Source organism: Pelodiscus sinensis, chromosome 2, assembly GCF_049634645.1.
Source record: "Pelodiscus sinensis isolate JC-2024 chromosome 2, ASM4963464v1, whole genome shotgun sequence".
Taxonomy (NCBI): Eukaryota; Metazoa; Chordata; order Testudines; family Trionychidae; genus Pelodiscus; species Pelodiscus sinensis.
Window position 1 is genome coordinate 11,883,046 of NC_134712.1, and position 16,227 is coordinate 11,899,272.

Genomic DNA, 16,227 nt, shown 5'->3' on the forward strand with positions numbered 1-16,227 from the left:
TAATGAGTTGTGAAAGCTGTATTAGAAAGGAGATTCTTATATAACGTATATCTCTGAGAATCCGGGTAGTCACCAATAATAAATGTAATATAATTTTAATGAGAATTTCATGTTATGACTCTGGATACAGGAAGACATAAATTCTCCTAATATAATTACCTTTGATTAATCTGTGGGAGTTATTAACTTCAGACAAAAGCTTTGGCTTTTTGAATGGCCAGGCTAATGAAATTACTCATTAGATTCAGGGTAGTTGACACAGATGTAATAGAAAGTGAAACAGAGATATATCGGGACGCTTGCTGGAAACTGGAATTACAGCAAACAAATAGCACCCATTGACATGTGGGAGAGTGGACACTTCTGCAACAAGCTCTTTTATCGACTATCAATTAATATATTTATGCAGCACACAGGACACATTTCATGCTGCTGCTGACTATGTCTCAGAGCTGCCAATGGGAAACAAGAGGAAAAAGCTCTGGAGGGAATTGAAGTGTCCTATACCCCTGGCAGAACCGAGTGGTTTAGTATCACATATGATAGAGGAGCGCATCCCTGTTGACTTTCATCATTGGCTTGCACATCCCTGTGAGAGAGAGCAGCCCTATGGACTCAGATCACTAGACCATACTGCCCTGTGAGGGAAGGCATCCTATTGACTTCAACCATTAGACCATACTACCCAGAAGCCAAGAGTGGTCATCCAGACTCAGACACATGGATATAACACCCCACCTCCTTCCACAAAGAATGATGGGGTGTGATAGCCACATGACACTTATGCTACACAATCTTTTCCACCTTGTGTTTATCTGTCACAATATGAGCGTGTCTACACTGCATATTAGTAAATTTCTGTACTCCCTTGCAGATACTCTCAGAGGGCATACAAGACATCCTCAACCATCTCTTTGTTAAGCGATATAGATTGAACTCCTTGAATCTATCACTAGAAGGCATGTTTTCTAATCTTTTAACCTTTCATTTTGCCATTTCCTGAACTTTCTCCAATCTATCAGCATCCTTTTTGACATTGTTGGCACCACAGCCGGATACACCTGTCACACTGGTGTCAAATACTGAGGTAAACTCCCACTTGAGATTCCTGGTTTATTATAGAGTCCTGAAAATCCACAGACATCTGCGGTCCATTTGTGCCAATCAGATGTGGATATTAATTTTGTCTCTGTGCAGGGCTCTAGTGATCTCCCCATAGAAATCAGGGTGACACTCTAATGGATGGGATGGGAGCAAAGCAAATCTCTGGCCCCAACAGCAGATGGTGTGAAGAGCCCAGAAGGTGGTAGGTGTGGGATGAAGGAGGTGGGGATGGAGCTGTGATTGCAACAAATGTTCACATCAGTGGTGCAGCTGTTACCCAGCCCTCAGGCTCCAGCTCAGCTCTTTGAATCACAGAGCAATGGGCAACAGCTCACTGTGCATTCTGGGACTCGTAGTCCCCAGCTTGCTTGGACAGAGGAGGTAAACTACAACTCCAAGATGAGAGTGCGACTGTGTACTCCTGTACAGTGAGCCAAGAGGTGTTGCAAACTATACATTAAACTACCGGCAGCAACAGCAGGTATGGTAAGGAGGACAGATCCCACTGCTGTCTATCTTGGCTGGGTCTACGTGTGTTACAGCCACTGTGGCTGTGTAGGAGTGTCCAAACTCCCCACTACACACAAGGACCTGGGATTGTAGCCTCTGTGCCTGGAGTGGGGCAGGAGGTGCAGCAGGGCCAGAGTGGGCTGTAGGGAACAAGGTCTCTTGGGAAAAGTGGGAGGAGCTACCCCCAGAAGCAGGCAGCAGCAGGATTCCAGCCAATAGGACTGCAGAGCTAGTGTGCAGAGCAAGGGCTTGACACAGCCTTGCATCACTAGTGTGTGTGGATCTGTTGTTAGAGCCCTGCAAAACCACAGATATCCGTGGACCATTTTTGTGGATCGGATGCAGACACAGATTCTGTATGCAGGCAGGGCCAGAGCCTACAATCCATCCAGCATACGAGGCTGCCTGATGTCAGTGGTAATTGTGTGGGCAGAAGGACTTTGCCTTCACAATAAAGGATTTTTTTTTTGCATATACGCCAGGATTTTCAAATATTGAAAAAGCAAAGACTCTCTATGCCACAAGGAGCAGTTATCCTCCTGTCCACAGCCCAGCAAAGAACTGCAGGATGCTCTTTTCCTCAGCTCCCTCATTCAGCAACATCCCTTCCCTGAAAACTATGCGTCAGGCTACTTAAACTTTTAGAACTTGCTCTGCCAGAATCCCCACTGCTTTTCATGGCACCTTTGTCTGCTGCAGTGCCGAAAGTGAACAGTTTACCCTGCAGCTGGCAGCTGGTGAGAGGACTGGAACGCACTGTTCCTCTTTTGACTCCCTTTGAGAAATGAGAAATGGCCTTAAAAACCCAGTTATGCCAGCATTTTATTCTCCCCCAAATGTAACTTTGTTAGCAACACAAACAGCGGCTATCACTCAGGCATCCAGGTCCATGACTAGGGCTCCTAAGTGCTATGGAAATCCAATGCATTCCATCTGTGGTTTTCAAACATTTTTTAGGAAAGGGCTGTGGTTTGGGGGGGAGGGATCAGGGCTGGAGCAGAAGGGGCTTAGCTTGAACAGCTCCTGGTCAGTGGTGCAGTGGGGGTGCTAAGGCAGCTTTCTGCCTCTCCTGACACTGCAGACCATGCTACCCCCAGAAGCAGCCAGCAGCAGGTTTCCAGCCAACAGGACTGCAGAGCTAGTGTGCAGAGCAAGGGTGCAGCATGGAGCTCTGTGCATTTCCTCACCTCCCCCCCTGCCAGGAGCCGAGCCTGTTACAGACCGCTTCTAGGATGCAGCACAGTCTGCAGTGCCAGGACAGGCAGATAGCTGCCTTAGTGCCTCCAATGGACACCTGATCCCCCTGCAGAAAGGAGACCCAGCGTCTGACATTCCACCACCAAGTACTTGGTCGCAAACCCTAGTTTGAAAACTACTGCTTTACATGATGATGATGCATTGTGCAGTACATGGGAAAATAACACCCAATAATCAAGCCAGTTCACAGATAATTCAAATAACAAACCACACCGTACAATAGTTGTACAGAGGTGATCATAGACAAGAGATTAGAGTAGAGTGGTAGGAATTCTGGGCTCTGTTTCCAATTCGGACAGTGGCTGACTGTTGGACCACCTGTCACTCAGCTTAGCAGGACCAACCCAGCCAAGGTCTTTTGAACAACCCACAAATCACTGGAAATGAGAAGGAGCCCTCACAGGACTTGGGAATGAACCCCCCAGAAACACTTTTTAAAAGTGTGTGCTGTTTGGTGCAATTTAAAGCCGAACAGCAGTTTCATTGTGATTAGCACTAGATCAAAGTAATCACTAGCAGGGAAGGAAAGTCATTATTCATAGACAGAGAATTGCATCAGAAACTGGGCACTGTCCCCCGTTTCCCAACACTATTATAAGAAAAAGACATGCCAGTGGTTATCTTAAACACCTTTCAGCATTTGTAGCACAGCTTGGGCACAACTGCATTTAAAAAGTCGTTCTCTTTGTTGTTTTGGGTCTTCTTCCTTCAGCCTACTCACTATTGGAAATAGGTCTGTGGCTTTTTCTTATTCTGTTCCCTTGTTCCATCTCGCCTTCCATTGTCCTGTCTCTTGCTGCTGTGTTGGTCTCTTCCTCCATCCTTCATGTTCTTTAGTTGCTCAGGGTATGTATGGGATAGAACAAGAAGCAATGGGCTTAAACTGCAGCAAGGGAGGTTTAGGTTGGACATTAGGAAAAAGTTCCGAACTGTCAGGATGATTAAACACTGGAATAAATTGCCCAGGAAGGTTGTGGAATCCCCATCTCTGGAGATATTTAAGAGTAGGTTAGATAAATGTCTATCAGGGATGGTCTAGACAGTATTTGGTCCTGCCATGAGGGCAGGGGACTGGACTCGATGACCTCTCGAGGTCCCTTCCAGTCCTAGTATTCTATGATTCTATGTCTACACTGCAGTGTTTTTCTGGAAAAATGGCTGTTTTCCCAGAAAAACTGCACTTACATACACACTGATATTGAGTTCTTTTGACAGAAAGTCAAAAGAACCGAGGGTTTTTTCTGGCAGTGGTAAACCTATTTCTATGAGGAAGAAGCCTTTTTCCAAAAAAGCTTTTTCGGAAAAAGGTGTGTATGGACGCAGAAGAGGGAATTCTTTTGAAAGAAGAGGAAAGAGGAAAAAGCACAGGTGCCCTGGCGGCCATTCCGCCCATAATAATCACACCTTACATGCGAGATAGCATCCAATCAATGTGGACGGTATCTCAAAAAAGCACAATGTTTTTTCATTGCACTTTTGCTGTGTGGACATCCTCTTTCAAAATAAGCTTTTTTGGAAGATCTCGTCCAGAAAATCTTCTTCCGAAAGAAGCTTGCAGTCTAGACATAGCCTCCTTCAGGGCCCCAAAATTGTGATCCATATACAGAACATATACTCCTTCCCTCTCTCAAAAACATGCCCCAGTGGAGTGAGGGGTGAAGTGAAAGAGAATGGAGCCTGCTCCTGGATGGCAGAAGAGGAGATGTGCTAACCAAGTCTTTCCAAAGCTTGGCTGCTTGACATTCCTCTCCACAATTTGCAAAGATTTTCTATTCTTCTATCCAATTTTTGGCCCCTAATTCCCATAGCAGAGCTTAGAGGGTGTTGCCACCCCAGACCTACATTAGAGGCCCTGGGTGACTCTGCTCTGGAGGCCTATATGATTCTCTTCAAAAGGAAAAAGCTGGTAGTGAGGTGTCACCTTACCATCTACACAACAGCAGTGGGAAAGAAAGACTTTGCATGCACAACCCTCTTTCTGCATCCTGAGCTTTACTGTGCAAGAGTTCAGATGCTGTAGTGATGTTCTTTACAGAAAAAGCTTTCCTAGACTGACAGAACCCCAGGGAGTTCTCTAAACTCCCATGCTACAGCTCAGGACATGGAAGTAGGATGATTCTGCCTGTAGCACTAAGGTTATAGGACAGAATATCACAGCAACAAAGTGCTAAGAGACAATTTCAAGATGGAGAATATGAAATGCTGCAGCAACCCTTGAAATGGAATCTAAAAATAGAGCTCCACCAGGACCTTCTTTTTCTGAACTAGAGAGAGCAAATGAAATTGCTGACTGTCGTGGGGCTGGTGCAGGAAAGCGGTTGAGTTGATGCAGTCTGGACAGAATTCTACTCCAGCCGTGCCTGTAGCAGCAGCGTAAATCCGGAGTGGCTGGGTTGAGATCATACTCTTAAGTAGGTACAGATGACCACTGTGGTGATCAGTGGAGTTATTCTAGATTTACCTCTGTGTAACTGGGATCAGAATTTGGCGTATTATATGCAGTATCACCATGGACTGTGGGTATAAGAGGCAGGGGGAAGACATTATCTTCCCAAACTGGAAGGCATGGCCCTGCCTACGCTCTGTCCCCAGGCTCAGCCCAGCTTCTGGGATTCAGCTGGGCTGAGTCTGGGGCAGTGCACCCTCCCTGTGGAGACTGGGGTGGTGGGGGCAGAGCACCCCCCACCCTCCTCATGCTCTGAGGCCCTGGAGGCTGGGGCCATAGTCTTTCCTGATTATGGAGGTTGGATGAAATGTCAAAATAGGTGGGACTTCCCAAGGTGTAAATCAATACATAATGTGACCTACAGTGTCAGCCTTTATTCTGAATCTCCTTAATTTGGTTAAATTAGATTCTCTCCCGTCAACTTCAATATCGTTTTCCCAGGCTTAATTTTGTCAGATGTGCCGTCAGCCCCCGGTATCTTTTTTTTCTTCTTCTTCTTTTTTAGCTGACCCTTATGTCTGCCTTTTTTTTCTCCTCACTTGTAATCAGTGTTATCTTTGGCATTGGAATTTGAAGTAAATGAGGAACGAGCAGAGATCAGAGTCTATTGTACTCGTTAATGAAACCTCTCACTGTTTTGGCCTGAGAGGAACCAGTGCATAATAGATAGTCTGCTGAAGAGACACAGATCCACTATGATAGAATGCCGTAGGCCATTGCTTTGTCAATATTGCCAATCAGAAAATTGGTTGCATGGTGAGTTAGTGCTTTAGTCTTTCAGCTTTAGAAAGCTGGGTTCAAATCCTAGACCTTAGGTCACAAATGAAATGTCACTAACTCCATTTTGTCCACATATCAAACCAGTCCCATGATTCATTATGATTGACATTACTGTTCACAGTGATTGGAACTGGAATGGTAGGATCTTGTCCATCAGGCCAAAGAAGTACAGTAGACTTCCGATAATCCAGAACCTATGGGACCTAGGTGGTGCCGGATTATCAGATATGCCGGACTATCAGGAGGTACTATAAACTGGTTATATATATACTGTATACATTATATACTGTATATAAAGTGTTCTTAACCCTTTTTATTGTACATACTGTATACAGTATACTGTAATGTTTTAGGTTTTTAAAGCTTTTTTTACCCTTTTTGCTCAGTTCAGCTGCTGCCGCTGTTACCTTGTGACTCATTTTTTGCCAAAACTCACTCACTAGGCTCTTGCCATTTTGATGCCGGACTATCAGGAGTGCCGGACTATTGGATGCCGGACTATTGGAGTTTTACTGTATATGGAGCTGAGAAAGGTGTTTTACAGCTCTATTAGGGTGGGAATGAGAATGATGATTAGAGTTGTGGCCTAGTTCATGGGTTCTATTCCCATCTGGGCTCTGACCCATTTTATGACTTTGGGTAAATCAGTTATGGCTAAATCTCCAAAGACCTGTGCAACACATGTAGGCATGTTTGGACTGTTCCTAGTGAGCCACTGGAGAGAGTGCGCAAGGGAGGGGCCAATGGAGAGAGAATTGAGGAAGGTACCCCCACAACTCCAATGAAGAGAATTTGGGGAAGAAGCATATGAAGACATCAATGAAGAGCATGTGAAGATTCTTGACAATGGGCAACTTCTCCCACAAAGGCAACTGCAGGCAGGAGTTTCTGGGTTGGCAGATTAGGTAAAATTAGAAATCTTCAAAATCATCCTTTTTTTCCATTCACACAGGGATCCCTGCTTCCTCCGCCACTCCCCCCATCCCATATTGTATTCCATATTAGTCTTCACACAATTTTCTTGATGGTGTTTAGTTCTAATTTTCACTTCCTCTCTTTCATGCTGACCTCCTCCTTTCACTTTTGAGTACTCCCCTCAGGAGGGGGCAGGAGCTAGTTGTCATGGTGACATTTCCTGGTCCCCTCCGACAGGCTTAGAGTTCTCCTCTCAAGCCAGGGCAGAGGGGCCTATGGATTTGGTAGGCAGTTCATACCTTTCTACTGGCTGGATGGTGAGGCAGAGGAGGGAGGGTTTGGGGGCTAGGGATGCTTAGAACAGTCTCCTGCTGATGCTTGCTGAATAAACAGTGTGAGGTGCAGATTAATCAGGGTTCATCCAAGATGCTGGACCTACTGCTAAGTCTTGGCCAAGGACAGCATTCCGGGCTGTCCCTCCTCACAGCTACTGTCTTTAAAGGAGGGGGGTGCTTGAGGATTCAGTCCAGCTATGTAACCAGGCTTCTGAGTGTTGAGTTCCACTCCGATGCCTGGAGTTGTTAATAAGAGAGCACTATAAAAATGGGTTAGAATACTGCAAAGAGCATATAACAAACACCTGGAGACTTTGGGGCTAAATCTACCTCTCCTCAGCTTAGGTCAGAGGTGCCAGCAGTTGACTTCAGAAAGGCCCTTCTGCTTTGTGTTCTCTGGCTTTTGGGTGGTTGCTCAGGTGCAGAAATTCCCTTCCCTGGGATGCAGTCTGTGTCTCCCTACCCTCAGCTCTTCAACTGGGGGGAGACTCAGAAGGAGCTGAGGAAAGACTGGCTCATGCAGCCATCAGGGTATGGAAAGAGGGAAGGGGAAGGCAAGTGAGAAGAGGAGTCTGCCTCGTTTGAGGGAGGAGTGCAAGGGATGTGAAGGAAGAGCTGAGGGGCTCAGGGTGGGAAGTGGTATTTGGGGAATAATACATGGCTCTGAAAGACTGTGTGGGGTGGTTGCATCTTTTTCAAATGCAATGCAAATTTTATGCATGTTACATGAAAATGTTCCCAGACTTTTTGGCTCACTTGTGTTAGCAAGTCTGGGGAGCGTTGGCTTGTGTGGTGACAGACATCATGGGTCGTCACTGGCAACGGGATCCATGACATCCAGCACCAAGGGCCTGAGGCCCAGATACTCAAACCAACCTCTCTTTGATTTCAATGGGAGTTAAGTACCTAAAGCACTTGGAAAGTCTGCATGGGCCAAATGAGTAACGTGTGTAGCCAATAAATGTAGGATCTACTGTAAAAAAGTTGCTAGAGAGAAATGTAAAATACACACTGGGATCAGTGGATTACCCTCACCCCTCTCAGCTTAGTTCAACTCCCCACTCACCTGACCTTATCTCTGAAATGTTGTCTTTGTGACATATAATTAAGTTCTGGCAGCTTTGATGTATGTCATCCTGGTGTAACAAAGCCAAATTTGGCCCCCGGTGCTTTGTATTTGACAGCAGCTAATGACACGTTAGTTTTTTAAATTCAACAAACTAATCTTTTGGCATCTCAAAAAGAGTTTTTTTGGGTGTGCTTTTACTATGATTTGTTCAGATGCCCCGCTGATGCTAAAGCCAGCCACACTGGATTTGGTGGAAAGATTGCCTCCTGTGTTATGACCTGAATTTCAGCTCAGAGGGACTACGTTTTTCACAAAGTTATATGGGGGTTTTAATGGCTGTGTCATCTCCACATTAATTATTGCAGTTCAAGAAGGAAATGTTATAATACTCATGACAGAAAGTAAAAAGCAACCCGTGGTAATACATGGGAATGTCTATTTTCAGTAGAAGCAAGATTATTGATCTCTGTGCTCCTGGGTCTTAGCTGCATCCAGTTCTGGAATTCATAAGAGTAAATTGAAGAAAAAAAGGGGGAAAGGCAAAAAAGCTTTTTAAGAACCCTGTCTGTGAGGTGAAGTGAAATCAATGGCATCTGAGAAAACAAGGGGCTCTCCAGGACCAGACTTTAAAGCCCCAGTACTGCAAGACTCTCTTCTGGGGAAGAAACCCTGCATCTACATTTTCCCCCATTAAATTCAGTGCATCTTCTGCTCATGCACAACTTTATTGCAGGTTTGGGACCTAATGGTCTATGTATCTTGTATTCTTTCTATGCTTATGTAGTCTATTACATTCTGCCCCTACTCCCACTGAAATCCGCTAAAGCTACACAGTGGAAACAGGTGTGTTCTTAACATGGCTTAGTTAACTCAGGTTAAAAAGGGAGTGAATTCACAGTAACTGAGCTTTTAGCTCAGGCTCACATTCAATCCCAAGCTACCTTACGGGTTTGAAGTGGGGCTGTGACCAGGGTTAAAAACTGAATTGCCATGTCAGCACTGCCATTTTAATCTGAGTTTGCTAATCTGATTTAATTTTATGTTGCTGTGTAGATACACCCTATAGCCAACCTTTTCGTCCAAGATATAAAATAGACATGTAGAGTTAGAATGCACATAAATTATACCCCCACACACAATAATTTGGGAAAAAAACATGTTCTTTTATGTATTTCTAAGACTTGAGCTCAGAGTTTTATGAGTATTTTTGGAGATTTTATTTTTCTTTTAAAGGTCAAGTATAATTTTAAACTGAGCATTTTTAAGGCTTCCTTTAAAAAAGACAGAAATATAGACAAAAAAAGAAACTATATTTTTACACAAGTAGACTCTAAGTAAAAAAAGGAAGAGTGTGTTCCTACTTTTTATTATTTGGAACATGGGTTCATTAATCTGATCTTTGAATACAGTATATCAGGAACAGAATATTGAATATTTCATTAAAAAGTTGCCACAGCAAGCACATTAGATTAATTGACATAGAAGTTTCTCATAGATAAACAGATATTAAAATTCAGTGGAGATGAATTGCTATTCCTTGGCTGTATGTGGTCCATGTTCATTTAGCTTTACTTAACATACAGGGTCACTTCTGAACAGGTTTATATAAGCTAGTTTGGGAGGAAGTAAACTTAATGGTTAGCATCCAGAAGCTAGTTTCCCTAGAGATACTGTCTATTTGAACAAGGGTTAGCAGTCCTAAATAACTACCTCCAGGCTAGCTGAAGAGACACTGTCATCTTTTAAAGTCATGTGTCTGATTTTTTAACTTGTTATTACTTATAACACCTAAAACTTGCTATAAGAGAAGTAGATTAGTGAATAAAATATATGGTGTGTTCCATTTACTTTGGGTGCATTTTACCTGTAGGGCACCTCCTGGGGGCTGGACATGGCAATTCTTTCCCAATCTAGTACCACCTGCCAGCGGTTGCTTTAGTGGTCTGTCTCTTCCTATGGCTTGGCCCTCTAGCCAGTTCATTTTAAAATCCTTCCCCTTCAGGGGTAGATAATTCTGGGCCCCAGAGCCAAGCTGTCCTCCTGACATCTGGGCAGTGCTGCGCCTGCACTGATTGGTGGCCTATGAGCTGTCGGCTTCACTGCTTAGCTGTCAATGCCCTGCAGCATGCCTGGGTGATTTAAAATGGCCTGGTGCTCCCAGCCGCTGCCCTTGGGCCCTTTAAAATCACCCAGACCTGTGGACAATTGCCCCCCCCTCCATCCCCACCTCCCCCCCCCCGCCCTCCCCCCCCCCCCCCCCCCCCCGGTTGGAGAGCCTTGGTAGGCTGCCAATAAAAGCAAAGGGAATTGGGACAAAATGTATTGGGTTAAGTCTCTCTTTGTACAGAGGATGCTCAGGACCACCAGCTCAGCCGGGCTTCTCTGTTTTAATTGCCTCCCTCCATTCCTGAGCTCACAGGTGCCAGGAGTCAAAGCCACCTGAGCTTGTTAACACTGTGTTGCCCAGAGTGGGGTTTGTACACCCCATATTAGCATTTGACAGCACTTGATTATTTGTTTGTGGCATGTTAGCATCCAGGGATCCTATCCAGGATCAGAGGTTCCCATTTTGCTAAGCCATGTACAAACGAGCAAAAGTAAATACATACATCTTGTCCCAGACACATCACATTCTAAAATTAAGCAAAATACAATAGGTGAGTGAATCAGAGTCCCGGGGAGATGGCCCGGTGGAAGGATGCTATTGGTGGTCTGATCTATAGCTTATGTATAAGAAATCCCAGTTATCACTTTGGGTGTTGACAGGTTCTTGTTGATTAGGCCCCGTATTATTAAAATTACTATACTCTTGGGAACCATGAAGTGTATAATTGTGAAACTCACACAACAGGAACTCTTCTATATTTACAAAGAATTTATTAATACATTTAGCACAGTCATGAACATGCTAACTCAGTAAGGGTATGTCTACACTACAGCGTTATTCGAAATAATGCGTCTACACACAAAATGCATTTTGAAATAGCATTTTGCTATTTCGAAATAGTGCGTCCACACTGAGTGGACGCTGAATTGCATTTAAGGCCAAGCGGAACCAGGTCCAGCAGGGCATCAGGTCAGGAGTTACTTTGTGTGGCTGGTGCCTGAGGCTATCTGAGGCCTGTGCTTAAAAGGACCCCCCCAGTTCTCAGCTTTCCCTGCTTGCTTGCCTACCTACCTCGATGAGGGACAGCAAAGCATTTTGTCTCTGTGTGCTCTGGTTGCCCTCACTTGGGACACCAAAACACTCTGCAACATGGAGCCAGAGCTGCCCCTGGGCACTCTGGTGCTTCTCGTGGACGCGTTGCTGCGAGCCTGGCTGCACTTTCTGCAGGCTGCCATCTGGGAGGTCCATCAGGGAGCTGTCAGTATCCAGGAAGCCCTGCGGGAAAGCTTCCACCCTGAGGAGCACTGAGAGCCTCCCTGGTCTGCCCCACTGGGAGCTTGTGTCTCATTCCTCCCTCCTTCCACTTACCCCGCCTAACCCCTCTTCCTGATGTCAAATAAAATACACGTATTTTCATGAACACAAACTCTCTTTATTTAACAAAACTGGGGGGGAATGAAACTCTGGTGAGACTGGGGAAAGGAGATGGGAGAGAGGAGAAGAAAGGGTGGGAGAGGGGAGGGGGAAACCTGGGAGGAGGGAGCTGGAAGGGGGAAACGAGGGGAAGAAGGGGAAGGGAAGCTCTGGGCTCAGGGTTGGGAATCTCGCTGGACCAACTTGATTTTCATGCAAACCTGCTCCTGGGTTCGCATGTGGCCTTTGGTGGCCAGGCTGGCAGCTATCCTGCCATAGATGGCCGTGTTCCTCTGTCGAGTGCAGAGATCATGGACGTTGGGGGCATGCCCCACAAACCTGAATAAAGTCCATGATCTCCACCCTGGACCAGGAAGGTGCCCATCTTCTCCGGGCCCTGGCAGGCTCCTGGGAGCAGGCAGACTGCTCCTGGGGAGCGGTGGAGGGCTGGCTGCCAGTGGCTTGCTTGCTCATGTTTTGGGGCCAATGGGTCAAGGGGCAGTGACTGCTGGCTCTGGGCTGGCAGAATTAATTTTGAAAGAGCAGTTTGGCTGTGTGGACACTAGTAAAGTTATTTCAAAATAACCGCTGTTATTTCAAAATAACTTTGCTGTGTAGACATACCCTAAGGTAACTAGTCAATACAGACAATACATGTGAACATCCCAACTTGCACCATCCCTTGCATAACAACCTGCACAAATAGCCATTATCTTCCTCATTCCCATTACTTACCTGAGGAGTGATCACCATTCTGGTACCTCCAAAAGGATATGTCTCTCTTTGTCTATCAACGCCTTCCCCTAAAGCTGGGATGTCACTTTTATAATATGTTACACTGATGTTGCTATGTCTAATGCATATTCTAGAAGGGTTTCTCCCTTCTTCCTTGCTTTATTTCCTCCCCTTACTAATGTTGAGATGTTCTTTTCCCATAGGTGAGCATATAAATTATTTAACTCATTAGCATTACATCAATTTGTTGCCATGGCACTCTTGTGGCTGCATGCTCTTTACATTTACCAAAAGCTGGTGTTAGCTTATGTTTCTGTGGTTGACTGATGTCACTATGGGCCAGATAGCCCCTAACACTCTGTTTCCACTTCCCCAATAATAAAGGTTACTGTTGGGCTGTTTGTATATATCTTAAAGTTCATAGGCTTCCAGCCTCATGCTAACTTTTGAAGGCAATATCTTATAAAGTATAGGCCTACAGGTTTCTTGCATTACTCCTGGATATGGTAAAAGCAAAGAATAAAGGCAATGCAATGAACTGAGCAGTCAAACCCAGACTTCATTTGGAACTGGAAATATTCAATTAGGAAGCAGTAGAGAAGCAGGAAAAAGCAAACCGGGCTTTGTTAAATATAAACTACTTTAAAAAGGGAGGGGGAGCAGGACTTTTCTTCTGCATAATAAAATTTCAAAGCTATATTAAGGCAGTTTTCAGTTCTAAATTTTTGAAAGAATACCTATAACATTTTGTTCAGAATTTAAAAAGTTATAAACAACTTCCATTTCCAACGTGTTTGTCATTCTGAGGTTCTGCTGTTGTAAAGACAAGTTAGCACTATGGGCTACATGTACCAGTACTCACTGTACAGTCAGTATTATTGTTTCCCCTGTTTTATGTGGGTCTTTCATATATTTGTAACAAACAGGAAAATGTGATTGCAATACCACAAAACTTGACTAGGAGACTTTTTTCTTCAACATAATCTAAAAAAACTGAATACATATATATATACAGGCAGTCCCCGGGTTACGTACAAGATAGGGACTATAGGTTTGTTCTTAAGTTGAATCTGTATGTAAGTTGGAACTGGCGTCCAGATTCAGCCGCTGCTGAAACTGATCAGTTTCAACAGTGGCTGAATCTGGATGCCAGTTCTGACTTACATACAGATTCAACTTAAGAACCCCAGGCATCCCCAAGTCAGCTGCTGCTGAAACTGATCAGCGGCTGATTCAAGGAAGCCCTGGGCAGGGGCTTCCTGTAGTCAGCCACTGGTCAGTTTCAGCAGCGGCTGACTTGGGGACGCCTGGGGCAGAGCAGCTGGGGTGCTGCTGGGTTGGTCCAGTAGCGCCGCCGCTGGACCAACCCAGCAGCACCCAAGCTACTCTGCCCCAGGCGTCCTGATTCAGCCGCTGCTGAAACTGACCAGCAGTGGCTGAATCAGGACGCCTGGGGCAGAGCAGCTGGGGTGCTGCCGGGTTGGTCCCGTAGCGCCCAGAGTGGCGCTACGGGACCAACCGGCAGCGCCCCAGCTGCTGTACCACAGGCGCCCGGAGCAAAGCGGTGGAACATGCGGGCAGCGGGCAGCCCAGACGTGTCTGGGCTGCCCGCCGCCTGCGTGCTCCGGGTCTTTGCTCTGCTTTGCTCCCCGTCCCCCTGCTCGCGTGTTCCGCCGCTTTGCTCCCCGTCCTCCTGGTCTGCAGACCAGGGGGACGGGGAGCAAAGCAGAGCAAAGCGCCGGAGCACGCGGGCAGCGGACAGCCCAGACGTGTCTGGGCTGCCCGCTGCCCGCGTGTTCCACCGCTTTGCTTCCTCTCCCTGGTCTGCTGGGTAACTCGGGGACTGCCTGTATATATATATATATATGTGTGTAAAATAGTACACACATCAACTATATGGCTGTGTCTAGACTGGCATGATTTTGTGGAAATACTTTTAACAGAAAAGTTTTTCCCTTAAAAGTATTTCTGCAAAAGAGCGTCTAGATTGGCATTGATGCTTTTGCGCAAAAAGTGCTTTTGTGCAAAAGCATCCATGCCCAGTATAGACGCGCTTTTGTGCAAGAAAGCTCCAATGGCCATTTTAGCCATCGGGCTTTCTTGTGCAAAAAATTAAGGTGCCTGTCTACACTGGCCTCTTGCGCAAGTATTCTTGCTCAGGAGGGCTTATCCCTGACCGGGAGTGTCAAAGTATTTGCGCAAGAAGCACTGAATTCTTACATTAGAACGTCAGTGCTCTTGCGCAAATTCAAGCAGCCAATGTAGACAGCTGGCAAGTTTTTGTGCAAAAGCAGCCACTTTTGTGCAAAATCTTGCCAGTCTAGACACACCCTATAGGTATATCTCAGATGGAACATGCGTACATATATGTGCATGTGTGTGTTTATGGACATAAAATGTATATATATATATAGATGCAACACTGAACACGAGGAAAGCTCTCCACATACACTGCTTCAGGCTCTTTCTCCATGGCACACTGAGCATTCAATTAAATTTTTTACAGAGAACATTATTTAGCATATGTATATTATTTTTCCTTTTATGGGTGAATGATACTCATCCAGCTGAAAATATATCCCATGAATAGTGCCCTATACATCTTCAAATATCTGCTTTATATCTGTGGGTATCTGTAGTGTGGACATGCCCTTGGTGTCTGCAACTTCAAACTTGACTGTAGCTGTAAGTGCTGACATGCTTTTAAAGATCTGCTCCTCTTTTCTCTGCATCATCCTTGCTCTTCATACTCCTCCATACAGAGGTAAGGTGAACTTTACTGCAAAGCCAATCAATAGGAATCAGGCAAAAAGGAGGAGGTAGGGGAGGGCTGGGCAGGTATTTCTAAAGAGGATGTGTCGATATGCTCACCTTTTAATCACGCCTCAAACAGCGCACATATGCCTCTGAGATTCCAGAGCATTTTCAGTCATGTAGAGGTTTCTCCACCAGTGCGGTAACTTTATTAATTCACTGGGTGGGATTTTTAGAAATACCCAAGTGACTTGTGAAAGTCAACGGGATTTGTGCCTGATTTGTAGCACTTGACACTTTCTGAAAAGGAGGCTACTGTCACCTGTTTCAGGGAGTGCCACTGAATATGGAAACAGCCCAAATCATAGGCACAATTAGAAAATTGTGGCCTGTATAAATGACAACTGTTAATTCACCTCACTACTGTTGTTGGCTAGGTGACAGTCTATCATGTGTCGAGTTTCTCCTGTAATCATACAGTATTTCCCCCCTTCTGTTGTTTTTATACTGGTTTTCTTGGACAAATTTTAGGCCACTGATTTATGCTATAACTAAACAGCTATCTGCTCAGGCGTTAAGTATTTTTACAGAGCCCATTCTTCCCTTCATGTGCTCACTTAATTTCCAATGACAACGGCACCCTATGGAGGAAAGAATGTGCCCCCCCCCTTAGTGTTTTGACAGCCTGGGGCTAGTTTATGTATTAGAGGCATTAGAAAATATAGCTGACTTGTTTAAAATAAGAAAACTTTGTGATGTGCAATAAAAGTGAAAGCCACAGTAGAACTAGCATGGATTTGCT